At 38.7% G+C, this 19,532-nt stretch overlaps 1 protein-coding gene across 5 annotated transcripts in view; it reads left to right on the top strand.

The window, feature by feature from the left end:
• LOC307188490 (uncharacterized protein) overlaps positions 1-19,532 on the top strand; it is a 115,223-nt gene that overhangs the window by 53,415 nt on the left and 42,276 nt on the right. The gene's annotated exons all lie outside the window — the stretch shown is intronic.

The raw sequence follows: 19,532 nt of genomic DNA, 5'->3' as shown, positions 1-19,532 counted from the left end.
GGTTTCCAGCACTGTAGCTTGCTGGTCGTTGAGTGGAGCTGGGTGTTAGCGTTTAGATGGAGATCTCTGGGAGAGCTTTCGCCTTTTGATATTATGTGATGCCGGGGGTGGGGGGGTCTCTCGTGGACCAATGTCCTGAACTTGGCTCTCCTACCTCAGAGGCACAGGCCTGACACCCTTCAGAGCACCAAGACCCTGTCAGCCACATGGCTCAGAACAAAAGGGAGAAAAAAAGAAAGAAAGAAAGTAAAAAATAAATAAAATAAAGTTATTAAAATAAAAAAATATTAAAAATTAAAAAGTAATTTAAAAAAAGAAAGAAAGAAGAGAGCAACCAAACCAAAAAAGAAATCCACCAATGATAACAAGCCCTATAAACTATACTAAAAAGCAAAAAAACAAAAGACGTACAGACAGAACCATAGGACAAATGGTATAAGCAAAGCTATACAGACAAAATCACAGAAAGTCCACCGCCTCGATTTGGGGATGATTCATTGTCTATTCAGGTATTCCACTGCTGGGATAGATTTCCCTTTTTCTTCTTTGTTCGCACAGCTCCTGGGGCTCAGCTTTGGATTTGGCCCCGCCTCTGCGTGTAGGTCACCTGAGGGCGTCTTTTCTTCACCCAGACAGTACAGGGTTAAAGGAGCAGCTGCTTCGGGGGCTCTGGCTCACTCAGGCCGGGGGGAGGGTGGGGTATGGAGTGCGGGGCGAGCCTGCTGCAGCAGAGGCCGGCGTGATGTTGCACCAGAATGAGGCGCGCCGTGCGTTCTCCCGCGGAAGTTGTCCCTGGAATTCGGGACCCTGGCAATGGCGGGCTGCAAAGGCTCCCGGGAGGGGAAGTGTGGACAGTGGCTTGTGCTTTCACACAGGATTCTTGGTGGCTGCAGCAGCAGCCTTAGCATCTTATGCCTGTTTCTGGGGTCTGCGCTGATAGCCGCGGCTCGCGCCCATCTCTGGAGCTCGTTTCGGCAGTGCTTTATTAATCCCCTCTCCTTGTGCACCCTGAAACAGTGGTGTCTTGCCTCTTAGGCAGATCCAGACATTTTCCTGGACTCCCTCCCAGCTAGCTGTGGCACACTAGCCCCCTTCAGGCTCTGTTCACGCAGCCAACCCCAGTCCTCTACCTGGGATCTCACCTCTGAAGCCCGAGCCTCAGCTCCCAGCCCCCACCTGCCCTGGCAGGTGAGCAGAGAAGCCTCTGAGGCTGGTGAGTGCTGGTCAGCACCGATCTGTGCGGGATGCTCTCCGCTTTGCCTTTCGCACCCCTGTTGCTGTGCTCTCCTCCGTGTCTCCAAAGCTTCCCCCCACCCACTGCTCCCTGTCTTTACCAGTGAAGGGGCTTCATAGTGTGTGGAAACGTTTCCTCCTTCACAGCTCCCTCCCAAAGGTGCAGGTCCCATCCCTATTCTTTTGTCTCTGTTTTTTCTTTTTTCTTTTGCCCTACCCAAGTATGTGGGGAGTTTCTTGCCTTTTGGGAAGTCTGAGGTCTTCTGCCAGTGTTCAGTAGGTGTTCTGTAGTTGTTCCACATGTAGATGTATTTCTGATGTTTGTGGAGAGGAAGGTGATCTCCACGTCTTACTCCTCTGCCATCTTGAAGGTTCATTCATATTTTAAATACTCTTCAGAGCACAATTTTTAAACTTCTATTTCTCTAAACATAATTATTTAATAATTAAGAGGTGTCAAAATATTACAGTTGGTTTTTCTTGTCATTCTGTTTGTTTGATCCCATATTGTATCTTGGAGATTTTGGGGCAACTTATATTCTGTAGCAGTATACAGTATATATGCACAATGTTTTAAAAATCTGATGTATAAATATTGAGATTTACTGTCACCTAGATGGCAGATATGCAAAAAATAAATTCATTAAAATATTTCTAATGTCCTGGTTTTAAAATAGGGAGCACTTTCTCAATGTTCATCTCCTCACATAGTCATAAAGTTTCCTACTTTAACAAAAGTCACTTGGTTCTCTGCACGCCAATGAACTTGAATGTTAAATTTACAAGTTCATGCTAATGTGTTCTCTGCTAAATTTGGGAAAGTTTCTTTCTGTGTATCCATTGATATTTCACTGTTTATCATGGTGGTGTAAATGCTTGGGTTAGCTTGACCTAAAGGCATCCAAATTCATGGAAATGAATGTGGAAATGGGACGATATAATTAAATATCACAATTACTGGGCTTGATGCTCCTATTTCATTCTTCACACAAACATATTAAAAGTAGATTTTTTTTTATTACGTAAGACTTGGTTCTATATATAGTTCAGCCAGAAGTAAAATTATTCCTAAATCACCCTGTCTCTCAACCTAATGCATCAGCTTCAGCCTGTACACATAATGACAGTCAGACCTTGATTGGCTTTTTTCTCTTCCAACTGGTGGTGTAGACAGCAAACAGGAACCCTGTCTGAGAAGAGTTTGTGTATAGACCCAGAGAAAAATTTTAACATGGCACTGTTGTTTATGTTATGATCAACCAAATTTATTGATCCAGTCATTTATTTATTTGTTCTTACAAAGTCCTGTATTCATCCATCCAGCACATTTCCTGAATACTTACCATGCACCAAATACTGAAACTACAGTAATAAGCAAAACAGACATAGCCCACGTAGTCCCGGGTTTCATAATTTGGAAAGCACAGCTGGACTAGAGTTACCCTTAGGAAAAATACGTTCAAATATAATTAATCACACAAATATGTGAAATGAATAATAAACATATGATGCTGTAAAAGCAACGAGACCCAGTATTTCCAGGAGGTCAAAGAAAGGCTTTTTTGTGTCAGTGCCATTTGAACTGAGATGGGAAGGACGCATTAACTAAACAGTGGCGGTGATGGGGAAAGTAATCACTAGCTATCTGACCTCAGACAGGTTACTTAACCAGTTTATGCATCAGTTCTCTCATCTATCAAATAACAAGGTTAATAGTACCTACTTTATAGGGTCTGGTGAGGATTTGGTAAGAGTTTAGGACTATGTTCACTACATGGGCTCTATGTAAATATTACATATTGTTGTTACGTGGCATTTTTACCCATAGTTTGCTAAGTTAGAAACATACTGAAGAAGATAAAAATAATTAAATAATACTGAATGTTGATTTCAGATTTATTCAAAGTAAGATGCAAGTGATAAATAAAACTTTCCATACAAAAAGTCACAATTCAGGTAGGGAGACAACATGGAAAATGTTGAAAGTGATGAAAATGATGATGTGAACTGCTTACAATATATGCATTATGAAATGACACCGAGGAAAACTGGAAATCAATGAAGTTGTGTTAACTGCTATTTTTTCTGGAAAGGGAAGATGGATGCTTGCAATAAACTTAAATGAAAGATTTTTTTAAATGGTGCCCTGGGAACAGAGAGGCACAAAAGCATGCTCATAATTTTGTGGCTTGGGCTGAAGCATTTCTCAAATGTCCTTGAAAGTTTCCAAAGACAGTCTTTCCTCAGGAAAGTATTTCTCCTGTGAGTAAATAATGTTCTTGCCTAGAAATGAAATGCAGTAATATATTACATTGCAAGTGAACTGTTAGCAAGACTGGCAGCAGAAGTTCAGAAACAAATGTCGCATTGCAATCTAGAGTTTGAGGCTCTGTATCTGAACTTCCATAACTTCTGAAGGGATGCCCTTTGTATGAAATCAAAATAGTCCAGAGAAGAATTTTGACTTCTCTTTACTTAACTATTAGAAGGATTTATTTGGAATTATTATTGTGTCATGCATGTTCTGCCTTAAATTTTCTGTGGTTGAGTTGCACAATTGATAAGCTAAGGTTTCTTTTCACCATAAAAAGGCTCCTTTTAAGGAGTCCTATAATAATGACATTTAAAATACTTGCTTGCTTTTGAAGAAAGCTTCATGCTTGGGCTTCCCTGGTGGTGCAGTGGTTGAGAGTCCGCCTGCCGATGCAGGGGACACAGGGTCGTGCCCCGGTCCGGGAAGATCCCACATGCCGTGGAGCAGCTGGGCCCGTGAGCCATGGCTGCTGAGCCTGCGCATCCGGAGCCTGTGCTCCGCAACAGGAGAGGCCACAACAGTGAGAGGCCCACGTACCGAAAAAAAAAAAAAAAAAGAAAACTTCATGCTTTCCAAAGTGCTTTATAAACGCATTTCTATGAGGCAGGTGGAACATGTCCTGTCAACAGTATTTTACAGAAAAGAAAATGGAGGCTGTAAAGGAAAGCTGCTTGGTCAAGGTCATTCAGTGCGTTAGGCGAGTTTTCATCACAGGAGTACTCACAGTTGAGCAGGGAATCCAGCAGGGAAAGCTTAAGGCTTTAGTCTATCTTTACACACGTATTTTTGCATAAATGAAAAATTTACCCAAAATGAAGTGCATTAGGTACCTAGTACTGCCTTCTTGTTCCTTAGAGTCTAGTGAGGGATATAGACTGAGCATATTCTATCCCAATGAAGATAACTTAGATTATTCTGAGGATGATCACTTGGGCTTCAGAATCTGAATTCCAGCTTGACCCCTTACATGAAGGAAGTTACTTAATCTTTCAGAGCCTGTTTCTCCATCCCTTAAATGGCAATTGGAATGCTCTCTTATATGTTTATTAACTCATTCACTTAACAAAGCACCTGCTAGATCTCAAGTACTCTGCTAAGAATGGTGAAGCTTTTCTAGGAAGCCAGAAGGCATCCTTCAGTGGATAGCGGAGGTCAAGAGAGGTTAGAGTTAACACTTGAATTTGACAGTGGGCGAAGATGAAAGGTTCACACGGCAAGGAAAAGAGAAAAAGACTATTATACAGGTTAAAGAGCTAGACCTGGAGATATTTGGAGTGACAAAATTTCTGAATTTTGATGTACCATACTTCCTGCCTCAGTTTCCACATCTTGGAAATGGGAATAATGATTAAACATGTTTCACAGTATTCATTTGGTAGAGATTAAATGAGGATTAAATAAGCATGGAAAGTGGCATAGGACAAATTTGATAAATTATTATGTATGAAAGTGTGTATAAATAAAATCGATTGCCATGACCCCTCTTCGTACCGAGTGATCACGGCACGCTTTAATTTTCTAGCTGAGTCTGGATATGGATTCGTAACTTTATTCAAACAGTGTATCAGGCACCACTTAACCTTTGGATTGGCTGGAAATTTTTGCTCCTCTGCTCTAATACAATTTAATTTTAATTTTGGTTTTTAAGGTACATGGGTATAAATAAGAAGAGTGTTAAAGAAATGTATTTCAGATTTTAAATTAAAAAATGTAGAAAACTTTCTTTTACTATTTTTCATTTTACCTTTGGGTGCACGGATCAGCTAGTTTTTCTTCTGCACCCAGGCAAAAGGGATTCTGAAGAAAACACTTTAAAATTTTGATTTCATATATAAGATAGTGGGAGCCTCTGCCTGCTTGATTTACATTTGTGCTCACCTTCCACTTTATGTGGGAAGGGGCATGCGAGTAAAGGAAATTTTTATATGATTTCAAGTTATTTAATTCCTGATATTATATTTAGCCATGATAGAGTGTTATGATTTGCCTACAACATCCATCCTTCCTTTTCTTGTACCTTACCTTGTTCAGAGAGGACTTGTGCCTGTTCTGCTTTGAACTTCTCAACCAGTTCAGCTGCTAAAATCACAGGTGAAGCTTAGTTTCTGCTGATTTAATCCACCCAATCGAGATAGAGTTTCTCATTTTATTCAGCAAATATTTACTATGCCTTAAAAAAAGATTTAAAAAAAATGCATGGTCTTATTTGCTAATGCTGCTGGGAATTAATTAATTAAGTTTTAGGTTCACAGTAAAATTGAGCACAAGGTACAGAGATTTCCCACACATTCCTCTGGTGGGAATATAGTAAATTGGTACAGCCACTGTGGAAAACAGTACGGAGTTCCCTCAAAAGCTAAAAATAGAATTACCATATGATCCAGCAATCCCACTCCTGGGCATATATCCAGACAAAACTATAATTCAAAAAGATACATGCACCCCAATGTTCGCAGCATCATAGAGGCGTTATTTACGATTGCCAAGACGTGGAAACAGGCAACCTGAGTGTCCATCAACAGATCAATGGATAAAGAAGATTTTATATATATATATTATATATATGTATATATATAATATATATATAATCTAAATTTATATATTTGCATACATATATATATAAATACTACTCAGCCATAAAAAAGAATGAAATTAATTTTGCCATTTGCAGCAACATGGATGGACTTGGAGGGCATTATTCTAAGAGAAACAAGTCAGACAGAGAAAGATAAATACTGTATGATATCGCTTATATGTGGAATCTAAGAAATAAAACAAACTAGTGAATATAACATAAAAGAAGCAGACTCACAGATATAGAGAACAAACTAGTAATTGCCAGTGGGGGAGGGGGGAAAGGCAATTTAAGAGTTGGAATTGGGAAGTGGGAAGTACAAACTATTTGGTGTAAAGTAGGCTCCAGGATGTATTATACAACAGGGGGAATATAGCCAATATTTTGTAATAAATGGAAAGTAGTCTTTAAAATTGTATAAAAATATTTTCTTTTTTAAAAAAGATACTTCTTAGCTGATAGAAGCTTTAGAAGTCTACAGAGGCAGATAATTTTTAAATTGCAGCATATAACTTCTGGAGCCTGGCTGACATTCTCATAGGAAGCCGCATGAAAATGACTTTCAAAGGCATTCATCACCTTAGCTTGCAGGAGTCTGTTCCTTCAGTGTGTATTAGTCCATGGTGCATCCTTACTTTGACTTATCTGTGAGGTTCACTTCTCGCCCCCAGGAGCAAAGCCTGCAGAGGGGCAACTTGTTTGGCTTGGGAGCCTGCCCAATATGAAAAGTTTGCAGGCAAAATCAGAAAGAACAGCTGCAGGAGGAGAGATGAGGGTTGCCGACAGCTAATGATTCAGAAAGCAATTTGCATGAGAGCCTTCTGCTTAACAGGAGGCAGCATGTGCTGGGCAATGGTTTACCACCCACTGCCAAGCTGGTTTTTACACCCTGAGTCCTCATTCCATCAAAACACGTGTCCTGAGGGAACACCCAGCCACCAGCTTCCACTTACCTGAGTTAGCATGACCTGCCATCTAGAATTTCAGAGAGCTTTTCATTTATTAACTCACATGAATCTACTTTATCCTGAGGCTCTGGATACTAGTCCCATGCAAACTGACTTAATAACAAACATTTAAGTGCAAATCCAAGGTCATCTAGATAATATTCTTTGACAGCTTATTGCGTATGAGGCACTGCACTGTGCACTTTTTATACCATATCGGACTTCATAACAGACCTCTGAAGTGGGTGGCTAAGTTTCCTGCCAAGGGATCCATACACAAGAAATGATAATCAGAAAAGACCAAAGTATTATTTATTACTAGTGAGCTAGCCGCTGTTACTTCATTTTGGAATTCTAATTGAGGCTTTCCTTCTCTCTTTCTCTTGCCCCCAAATCACAGATGACTAGGTCATGGGACAAGCTTAAGTAAGCTAACATGCCTTATTCTGTGAATCATAAGCTGAGCTACTGGGACAGAACCATGTGACACGTTTGTCACTTTCAAATGTAATGATTCTACCCATTGCTCCATAGATGTTCTGGTTACTGACCAATAACATTAACAATTCCTCTTCCAAGAATAGGATGGAGGGGAAAGGCACTGGATCTCCTATGCCTCCCAAACATGTGAAGGCCGAAGCATGGTGGGAGGAGAAGCATATCTCTTTGTAATATGTTTTATTCCCTGTTTTATAGATGTGCATATGGAAGATTAGAAAGGCTGAGTAACTTGTCCATGTCATGTAGCCCATGCTTTTAACTTTTTTATTATACCACTTATCCTTCTCACCTATCAATTTGCCTTTTATACTGATGTCCTGAGAAACAGACCACTGTATGGTATAGAAATGAACAACCATAAATAAGCTGGAAATGCATTTCTATTTACATTAATTAAGATAGTCACTTGTTTCTTTTAAGTGAGGTCCTCCACCTTTTTAGGGACCTGAGTAAACTAATGATGTGCTTCCATTGATTAAACAAGAATTCTCCAATATTCCATAGAAGAATCATACATTTCTTTAAGCCCTGTGTATGCTTCTAGGGTTTAGATTCTAAATCAAATAGGTTTCTGTTTTTCATTTAAAAAAAACGAACACAGGATTTCACTTGTAAATTTATTAACTTTTTTTTTTCTGTCTAGCAACAAGCAGTGACTATGGTTGGGTTGGTGGACATAATAGAGATGGCCATTCAGAAAATGACAAATTTTAGGAACTCTAGCATTCATGTAGCTCAGAACTGTAAGAAGAGACCAGAGGAAGATCAACATGCTTTAAAGTATATTACAAATCAATATTGAAATAGAGCTTGACATATAATTCATCTGGAAAGAAGCTCAGAACATGATTGCCAGTTATTTAATATTCTGGTCAAAGACAATGGAAGCACTATTAAGGTATGGCATTTTGACTGCCATTGGAAAGGTCAGGTTTCAAACAGCAGTGCACTAGTTGTGCTCAAAATGACTAAAGAATGATGAATAATTAAGTGAAGAGGAAATGGGAGACCTGCATTCTAATCTTGTTTTGGCCACTGATGGGAATCATGTGGACTTTAAGCCCATCACACAATCATTTACCACCTTGGTTTTCTCACCTGTAAAATGAGGGAGTGACTATAGTTCTTTAATAATCCTTGATGATCTTTAGCGCTATGATTCTAGAAGCATCGTGATTTAATACAGTTTGAGGATTTATGTCTAAACTCTAGCAAGCAGAAAAATGTTCTTTTATTTCTAAAAGGGACTTGACATTGCGTTAACAGAGCAAATGAAATCTTTTGAAGATTGTTCAAAGAATCACCAACTTAAAATTCATCTCCATTGTTGGTTTTTATTGTCTGTTTAACTCTTACTAGATCTATAATAGTTTTATTTATTTTCCTTTGCACCTGGACTGGCAGCCTGTGTGGTTGGAGAAACACATCGCCACTTATTTTAGATACTTTGTTATCAGAGCCAACTGTGTAATCTTTGCTCTGCCCGTGAATTATTTGTTTAATTTGATATGTTTTTTCCTGGGTTCATAGAATTTCCTTTTGTCATGATGCTTCTTTCCATTTATGGGACTGTAAATACAGCTGACTAAACCTCTCTCTAGTGGCCGAATACATATCAGGTCTTTTGTGTGAAGGATGCTAGCTAATCTTCCCGTTCATAGGCTGACTACATTTTTATTCATTTGCTTTTTTTCTACTCACCCCTGACAGTAGTATCTGTGGAATAACTAAAATAATGATACCTACTACTTATTTAACTCGGATCGGAAAACTCGACCTTTTCCTAATTTTTTACATTTGCTAGCTTTGTGGCAATATGCACCCCTATTTTTCTCTGAATCTCAGTTCACCCTCTACATGGGAATAATTATGCCTACCATACAACGTGGTGATCATAAAAGAAATTCTACCCATCTACTGCCATATTGGGGAAAAATATTTGGATTGACTTTGACCAGACTTGGAGGCACATGTTTGCAGTGGCCTGTTTGAAAATACTGACTACATGGGGTACAGTGGGATACTCTGAAGGCACCTTACAGAGGTAGATAATATCTCTCCCAGGGCATCAACGCTAAAAGTGAGAAGCATTTTGATTTCTCATCAAGAAAGAAATGTTCTATGATGTTAATGGTTCTTAACTTTCGGTGATCCATTGAAATCTCCTGGGGAGCTTTTGATAATCTTAAAGCCCAGCCTGTAATTTATACCAATTAAATATGAATTTCTGGGGGTTGGACTGAGGCATTGGTATATTTTAAGGTTTGCAGAATGTAATGGTTAATTTTAAGTGTCAACTCTCAACTATATCCTGAGATACACAGATATTTTGCTAAACATTATTTCTGGGTGGGTCTGTGAGGGTGTTCCCAGATGAGATTAGCATTTGAATTGGTAGATGGAGTAAAGCAGATTTCCCTCTCCAGTGTAGGTGGGCCTCATCCAATCTCTTGAGGGCCCCAAAAGAATAAAAAGTCAGAGGAAAGGAGAATTTGCTCTCTCTGCCTGAGTGTTTGATCTGATCCCCTGCCCTCTGACTGTGGCTTACGTCAGTTCTGGAAACTACACCCCTGGATTTCCTAGTTTCCAGCTTATATTTAATATACAATATATTTAATATGTTTAATATCAATTACATATGTTAAAGCAATTACATAATATTTATTATATATCTCCTATTGGTTCTGTTTCTCTGGAGTACCCTGACTAATATGGTGCTTCCAATACACTGTAAATATTGAGAACTACTATATATGTTAAAATACTATGGCTAAGGTATTACAAAAGTGGATGCCCTGACAGTGCAGTTCTGCTTCTTGACTGGGCAACTCAATGAGGATAAGTAGCAATGTAAATTATTTTTTTCATTTTAAATGGTGGCCAGTCATATTTATATAAACACTTTGAGAGGCTATAAGACACTAATTAAAAGAACTTATAGGATATAAGCACTAAAACCACATCGACTCGCCACTCAGTAGAAGGAATTCTAGGCCCAAGATATAGAAACCTCCATACCTGAATCATTGGAAAAGATGTAGAAAAGACTCTAAAACGATTGAAATTTTCAGAGATCCCTTGTGACCCTTTTGGAGGTCATGATATCAGGACTCACTGTCCCCTGAGTCTTGTTTTGTAATACAGAGAGGGACCCACAGTTACATAGTAAATTGACACCTGAGACTTGGTTTTTTTTCAGCTAGAAGTGGAAAGGAGAAATATCTTTCACTGAAGCAGAGAGTAGAGGTATAAGTGGGGAAGACAAGGTAAAGAAAGAGAAAAGAAAATAATCCATTTAGAGAAGACTTGCTCTTGGGGCAAGCCCTGGACATATAGTCATTTATATATCCTATTTCAGGATACATTGCATGCTTTACTGTAAGTAAGCATTTAATGATTTGTCTTCCACATACTTTGCTTCATTAAAGAGATTCACTTCTGCTGGCATTTTGTTTCATGGGATCCCAGGCCCTTAGCATAGTCCCTTAGTAAAGTATCTGTGGAATGAATCAGTCAATATGTCCTCAAACTCAGTACCCTTCTCAAATCAGTTACCTGCTTTATACCATAACTGAGATTATATTATCATAGTGTTAGGACTCAAAGGGAAATACGATCTCGATTTTAGAAGTTGACGTCATCTGTTTTATCACCTCATCCAATGTAAGAATTCATGCTATAAAAGTACTAGTAATCTGGCCTCTGTTTGAGCACTCCTCGTATCTTGAATGCTCTACTTGGTGAGTTAAGTCATCCAGCATACGAACAGCTATAATTTCTACAAAGTACTTCCTTATAGTTGCCTTCCTGAAGCATGTCACCCATTGGTCTTAGCTTGACCTGATGGCACTACAGAGAAAAATATTTGAGTTTCAAATACCCATGTTTGCACTTCACATCTTTGTAGTCCATTATCACACAACTGAAGTCTACTTTTCTTCAGGAAAACATCTAATGTTTTTTCCTAAAAATCCTGTGAAAGTATGTCTAGGCCCTTGCGCATCTTGTTTATTGATGTTTGTACTTGCTTTTGTTTTCTAAAATACTCCCAAAAAGGCAATGCTCAGAACTGGATCTAGTGCTTCTGACATGGTCCTTTTGAGACAGAATGAGACAACATATGCAAAAAAGGAAATCTATATTTCTATTAAGTATAATTGTCTAATTCTTATATCATAAAATCTGCATGTGTTTGTTTCAAAAATAAAAATACAGAATAGTATAAATATACAATATTTTATATAATAGAATATAGATATAGAGTAGTATGGAAAAAACCCCCTGAAGTCATTCAAAATAACCCATTACCCAAAGAAAAGTACTTTCAGATCCATTCATCTCTGCTTTTTATCTCCCTATATTGTGTGTATGTTCATTTGTGTGAACATCACACAAACATACTAATATATACACATAGTTTAACGTAAATAAAAACATAATGTTTTAAACCCGTTTTAAAATTTAATGTAAGCATTGGACATTATTACATAGTTATAAATTTAATTCTGCATCAAAGTTTGCAAACTCTTGGCTGACTAGTTAAATTCAGCCCGTAGACATTTTATTTCCCACCCCCCAGTCCCACCCCCGGGCCTGCACAACATCTGAAAAGCCTAGGCATGTTGCAGCTTCTCCTGAAAAGTGGACAGTCTGGTGATACTTGGTGTGCAGCCTTACCTGGATGTGGGGGAGGTTGAAGCGCAGGTACATCTGATGCCCTGGGAGGTGTTCTCCAACGAGAGCTTCATCGTCAGCGTTTCCTGTTTGATGCAAACAGCCTGCCAGAACAGCCCCTCCTGGGTGAATTTGTGTTCCCGGAACATGATCATTTTAATAGCTGTAGCTCTAGGCAGTGGTTGTATACCACCATTCATTTCATAAATCCCCTTTCGGTAGACCTTAATGTTGGTTCCTTGTTTCTCCTATTATAAATAGTGTTGCAGCAAATATCTTTTTCACCCAGTTGCTTGATAGTCTTATGATGAGCTCCCAGACTAGATGTGGAATTGTGTGGCCAAAGTAGACTTCGAGGTCTCAGAACTTGTTTTAGTCTTTTAAACATCACGAGAACCACAAAAACAGCCTTTATTTTTCACTGGCACTCTGTTAAGCAAACACGTGACCACTCTATATGTAAAAACAATTTTAAAAAATAGAGTTGTTCAAAAATACATAGTAATTAAATTAATATTTTATGGTAGAAAAATTATAAAATACAGAAAAATGTAAAGGAAAAATATAAATACACTTGCAGAACTCTGAGATAAATATTATCTTTTCCATTTTTGCACTTTCCCACTTATATATGCATATATATTTATATAAACATATATATTTACATATATTTTATACATACATTATTTAATAAGGATAAGATATACTGTTTATATAATTTTTATTTCTAGTACCTTTTCACCTAATGTTATCATGACAATTTCCCACATGATCTAATATTCCTCATTTAGAAAATTTAAAAATTATTTAATATTTCAACATATGATATCACTTATTTAAACAATACCCTATTGTTGGAAACAAATTATTTCCAAGTTTTTCTTTTTTACAAATAGTATTCCAGTTAATGCCATGGTACCTAGATTTCTGTGAAATCCTTAGAATAAATTTCTACACATGTACTCACTAGGTCAAATATCCAACTCGTGCAGACAATTTTTAAAAAATCTATATTCAGACCTTTACATTCACAACTATATTAAGTATATTGATTTCATTTGTTTTGCTCTTTTGTTTTCACCCTGTTGATAGATAGGTAGGCAGATAGAGAGAGAGACAGGCATTTCTTTTCATTTAATACGTCTCTCATTGATCTTGTTGCCTCATGTCTCTGCCTCTTCTAAATATTTTTGCACAGTTTTGGCGTTAACTGGGTGTTTTGCCAAAAAGTCAGTTCAGTGTTCCTCAGATAGTTGTTCAATACTGCCCACCTCTTCAGGTGCTGAAAAAGGAAATTCTAATGATTTGTTAACACTTGTTAATATAGATAAGATTAAGGCCCCAATTTTCTTATGAAAGCTTACTACTTGGGGCTGGTTTCACAGAAATATCATAACAGTATATGCAGTCAAGTTGCACTGATATTCCATATGAGGAAAGAAAATCTGTGAAAGGATTTAAATATGAAAATAATTATGTAAATGATAAGTATTATTTATTATTAAGTATAATTAGAAGTTGTCAAGCAGATCCTTTTCTCCCAAAGAGCCACAAATCTTTCAAAATGAATGCTTGCAATTAATAATATTTAGATAGGGGAAAAATGAGTTTTTCTCAGCTTTTCCATCATAGCCTAGATACTGCCAGGCAAACAACTTGATAGAACCAGTGGAAGCTTAAACAGGTGATAATCTCCTCTTGCTCTCCAATTTATCACTAAATGGCTTTTCTGTGGATTGCAATCATTGAAAGGTTGTAATTGTAGCCTTCTGCTATATTTACCATTAGAAAATTTCTTTTTACATGGAGCGTGCTGTTCTAATAAGCAGTGGGTTTTTCACAAACTGGTTTATCATTCACAATGATTAGGTTCCCCCTTATTTGAACTGGTGCATAAAATGCCACTTATGTTTTTTTTTAAACTTAATTTTATTTATTATTTTATGCAGCAGGTTCTCATTAGTTATCCATTTTATACATATTAGTGTATATATGTCAATCCCAATCTCCCAATTCATCCCACCACCACCCTCCCCTCGCCACTTTCCCCCCTTGGTGTCCATACATTTGTTCTCTACATCTGTGTTCTCTACATCATGTTTTTAAATGATTTTTTCTCTTTGCCTTTCCTGTTAGTGTAACCGGAGGTGGGGTCTAGCTGCTCGCCGCTCAAAAGCAAGTAAAGAGGCAAGGTTGGTGGAAAGGAAAGTTTACTTCGTTTTGGGTGCCGGCGACCAGGGGGTGTGGGAGGGAGGACGCCTGTCGGAAGGCCAGCTCCCCGCACCCACCCAGTGAGGGGGCAAGAGCTTTTATAGACGGAGGGAGGGGGGCTACACGCAGAAACAGCACAGTCAGCTCTGACCGTCATCTTGAAATTGGTCATCGGTGGTCTGACCAGTGTCATCTTGATTGTTTTAAGTACAGTTAAGTCTTCAGTTCCAGGGTCGGTTCGTTCTCATTTCTTTGAGGCCAGTTCTCAGAATTGTGAATTGTGGCAGCTTATGTCATGCCTACAGTCTGGTCATCATGTACTTAACTTCTTCACCTAGTGGGGTTTCACACAGCTCACAGGATATGGCTCAGAATATTATCTATAGCCATTGAGGAGGAACTAAAGGTCCTTAACTTTGCTTACTGATAAATTATTATTTTGTCCTGTTTGACTGCTTTTATTTTTTGCTTCTGCATTTTCTCACTTCTCTGATTAAACTTAATTTTGGGCTAAAGTTTTTCCACAGACAAAAAGCAGGCAGAGGACATGGTTAGGGGAAAGGATCATAGGGTCCTGCTCTGTCTCATTAGGAGTCTCATTTAGGTGCATAGTTAATGTCTGCATCGCTTGGCCTCTGCTAGAAGAGGAGTGAGGTGCACAGGACGCCCACGGCCTGCTCAGAAAGCCTACAAACATTGGAAAGGGATGGCGGTATCTGCCACACTGTCAACCTGTTCTACTCGGTGTGCTACTGCTGTTACAGCACATGCTGAGCTGTCAATAAAAATCAGTCAAAGCATTCTGTGTAGCGTAGGGAGGTGTGGGAAAAGGGGTCATTCCAGTTGCATAAAGATGATGCATCTGTTTGGCAAGAGGGCCCATATTCATGTTTAATCATGTATGGAGCCTCTGTCCTCCTTCCTGGTCCCCGTTACTCATCTGTTCAGGTCTCCCTGCCTCCCTGACCGCCTCCCCCATCTTCTCAGCTGCTCATCTCTGTACTTGATTCAGAGTATCTATGAGAGTCGGCCCTGAGCTGCAGGGCCTGACCTCTGCAAAAATGGATTGGTCTGTCGTGAGCCGCACAAAACAAAACGAAAATCAGGAAACGAGTGAAAGCATCTGTGAGCTAAAGTGGAATAATTATACCTCGGTACCCTGTTTATAAAGATATATAGCAGACTTCCTGCCATATTATCACCCAGTAAGTGTACTTTTTTTTTTTCCTTTTAGTGAAGAGAGAATGCTTTTATGTCAATCTATTCATGCTTAAGACTCACAGTGCCTATTGTCTATAACTGGGAGATACAACTCGGGAAGGATATAGATGGAGTATTTGGCTTCAATAAAGTGGGTGGAGCAGGAAATGGGCCCTACACCTGGCCCTGTCTACAACGAGTGACTTGTTAAAAATGAGCATCTATACCAGGAAAAATTAATCAGCATATGTAACCATAAGGAAGGTGGAAAGTGCTGATCACATACATTGCTCAGGTGCTGTCAGAGAGATTCCGGGGCTGATGGAGGCTATACAAGCCCTAGCATCAGATGGGAACAACTCTCTCCCCCACAAGCTAGCCCGCTTTCCCCCTTCCTAAAGGCAGGCCCTTACAAATGTGGTGTCTGGGGTGGTCCTCTAATTTTCCCTAATCTGTGTGCGGCTGTGGAATGAGATAGAGCTAACGTGCAAACAAAGGGTAGTGAAAATGACATGAGCTCTGGACTGAGACAGAACTGCATCCAGATCCCATCCCTATCATTGATTTAGTTACGTAAATTAAACAAGTTCCTTAAATTCTCTGAACTGCAGTTGCCTTGTCTGTGAGGTAGGAATCAGGTCAGTCTTTACTGGGTTATTGTATGCATTATAAATAATATATATAAAAGGCCTAGCACGGCATTGACATAAAACAGACACTCGAAGTGGTAACTATTACTATAACTCAGGAAAACTACTCTGCCCAACATAGGCAGTTCTAAAGTGAAACAATATATAATAAAATCTTATTCAGAAGAACTTACAAGTAGGCAGTGGATTGGGTAGCTATATCCTATGGCTAGGTCTCAGTGCATCAATTCATATCCAAGGAGATTCTCAACATGTAGTAGATGCAACGTATTTCCAATTAATATCATCATAAGAACTAAACCTCTGTATTTCTTTGGTTTCTAAGAAATTTTCAACCTTAATAATATGTTAGAGTACTTCTGGGTTTAGCTCTTACTAAATTATAAATGCTATCATTTTATACCTAAGATGCATGGTTCACTCAGTGCAGGTGGGGGAAAACTGAATGTTTTAGACTGGCTAACTCTGGCTTGCTGAAGTTCTGGTACACGGGCTAAGTGGTGAAGTCAGTAAAGCTGATGAGGTTTCATTTCTGAATGTACTAGGACTAGGTCAAGATGCTAGTTTCCAACTGCATATATCCTTTCTGATGATGATCTTTTTTTTTTTTTTTTTTTTTTTGCTTGAGTGTAAAGATATTCTTTTCTCTGTATTTTTGAGAAAATATTAGCTTGGCTGTCCCAAGCTAACATATGACGTTATGTTAGCTAAAAACTATGACGTTATGAAAGAGTGACTTCAATGACTCAGTGCTTCCCACTTGGTAATTTCTCTCACCCTCAGGAGTAGCCTCAAATGCTAGCTCCCATCAATTACTGGATGCCCCATATTTTCCCAGCATCATTATAATCACTCCTATCAGTTCAGCACCTGTAATGAGCCAGGCTGCTTATCCATTTACAACCTTCACTGCTTTATATATATTAGCTCAGTTTGCTACCTCTTGTCCCCCTCAAGCCAATATCAAATGTTTATTAATTAGGTAAAAATGGTATTAACCGCTTACATCAGGAAGGGCAAAAGGGTATCATCTTGAGCGCCCATTTTGAATGAGTGGTAATGGTTGGCAGAAGCACTGAATTAAGAAACAAATTTAAGCTCTGTCCAGCCTTAGCGGGGAAGAATGCCGTGATTGATTAGCAATGTCTACCTTGGTTAAAAGAAAAAAGAATAGAAATAGGTCGAGTGACTTGCAGGACGGAAAGGATGGGGATTCTCGGGCTCAATTTCCTTGCTGTTTATAAGCTTCTTAGAAGACACAGGTAATGTTTCAACTTTCCATCATGTTGCCACAGTGTTCATTTCCAAATCATTTATTTCTTCACTCCTCCATTTATTCCTGCTGAGTTCTCCTGGACTCAGAAACTTCACCCACTCTATTCCCTTATGTTGAGCCTCACATACTTCCAAGTGGCTTCCAAGTGGCCTCCAAGGGTGGCCTTGTCCTGTTTATCCCGAGAAATTCCCCCAGGTTAATATGTGTCGCAACGTCTTTCTCTTTTATACTACAGAACTTGTATGAATTTGTAATTATTTGTTAGAATGTTTTCTTGTTAATTTACTGTTTCCCTCACTGAACTCTAAATTCCATGAGCCCAAGAACCGCATCTCTCTTTTTGACAAGCCACCTTATTTATACCCGGCACACACATCTGGGAAAGAGTAGACATTTAATAAATATTTGTTGAAACAGCAAATCCACTAAACTTTGGAGATTCAAACTTAATAAAACCTGGATCCTGGCTTCACAGAACTCATACTGTAGTGAAGCAGAAAGTTGATTAAGTAAATGATTATGATGCAATGTGATAAAAGAAACATAGACGTAAGGAAATATCACTGCCTGCCTGGATCAGGGGGCAGGTGTTGGGGACGCATTCTAAAAGTGATGTCAAGATTGAAGAGTAAGGAGTAAAAATGGACCTTTTAAGAAAAATCAAGCGCTGCAACTTGTGCGATTTGAATTTGATATGTTCCACCATTAAAGTTTTTTTTTAAATCAAGCAGGGTATATTAACATGCATCTGTAGTATTGCCCTAAAAGCATTTTAAAAGAAACATGGATGTCTTACCTACAGAGGCACACAATTAGGCTTTTCCCTCAAGGTATTCTTAGTGTTAACCCTTTATATTGCTTTTTACTTGATGTACCCACTAATTGTTCTGATCCAGTGGCCTTGATGAAATTTTTGGTCATTTGCAAAAGTGTCAGTGGGGATTATGTGAGCACGAGTCTTTCAGAATTTTAAGTAGAAAATGGCTCAAGCATCTCCTACAGTTAGGGTACGTGTGGTTACAGTAGAATAATTTAGAGAAGTGAAATTGGGTTTGTCTCTTTAGGTTTAAATATATGACTTGGGGATAATAAAGGAAAATCATTACTAGCACAACAAGGGATATTTAAAATAAAAGATGGTTTTAGGTACACCACTAACTTTCTTACAGCGTCAATGATAAATGGTTAGGTATTATATTGATGGTAGCAGGCGGTAACATGTCCGTTTGTAGTTGAAGCTTTTTTTAAAGCTTATTTTTATTTTTTTTTAACATCTTTATTGGAATATAATTGCTTTACAATGGTGTGTTAGTTTCTGCTTTATAACAAAGTGAATCAGCTATACACATACATATATCCCCATATCTCCTCCCTCTTGCGTCTTCCTCCCTCCCACCCTCCCTATCCCACCCCTCTAAGTGGTCACAAAGCGCCGAGCTGATCTTCCTGTGCTATGCAGCTGCTTCCCACTAGCTAGCTATTTTACATTTGGTAGTGTATATATGTCCATGCCACTCTCTCACTGTGTCCCAGCTTACCCTTCCCCCTCCCCGTGTCCTCAAGTCCATTCTCTACATCTGCGTCTTTATTCCTGTCCTGCCCCTAGGTTCTTCAGAGCCTTTTTTTTTTTTTTTTAGATTCCATATATATGTGTTAGCATACAGTATTTGTTTTTCTCTTTCTGACTTACTTCACTCTGTATGACAGACTCTAGGTCCATCCACCTCACTACAAATAACGTAATTTCATTTCTTTTTATGGCTGAGTAATATTCCATTGCATATATGTGCCACATCTTTATCCATTTATCCGTCGGTGGACACTTAGGTTGCTAGTTGAAGCTTTTTTGTACAAATAAGCTGGAGGGGGTTTTTTTTGGCTCGATTATATATTTATTCTTTTATAAGGCAGAGAGGAAGAAAGGGAGGGATAGACTAAGAAAGTATGGAGC

Source organism: Stenella coeruleoalba, assembly GCF_951394435.1.
Source record: "Stenella coeruleoalba genome assembly, chromosome: 7".
Classification (NCBI taxonomy): Eukaryota; Metazoa; Chordata; class Mammalia; order Artiodactyla; family Delphinidae; genus Stenella; species Stenella coeruleoalba.
The sequence above is the reverse complement of the archived record's forward strand: the minus strand, read 5'-3'. Positions and strand labels throughout refer to the sequence as shown.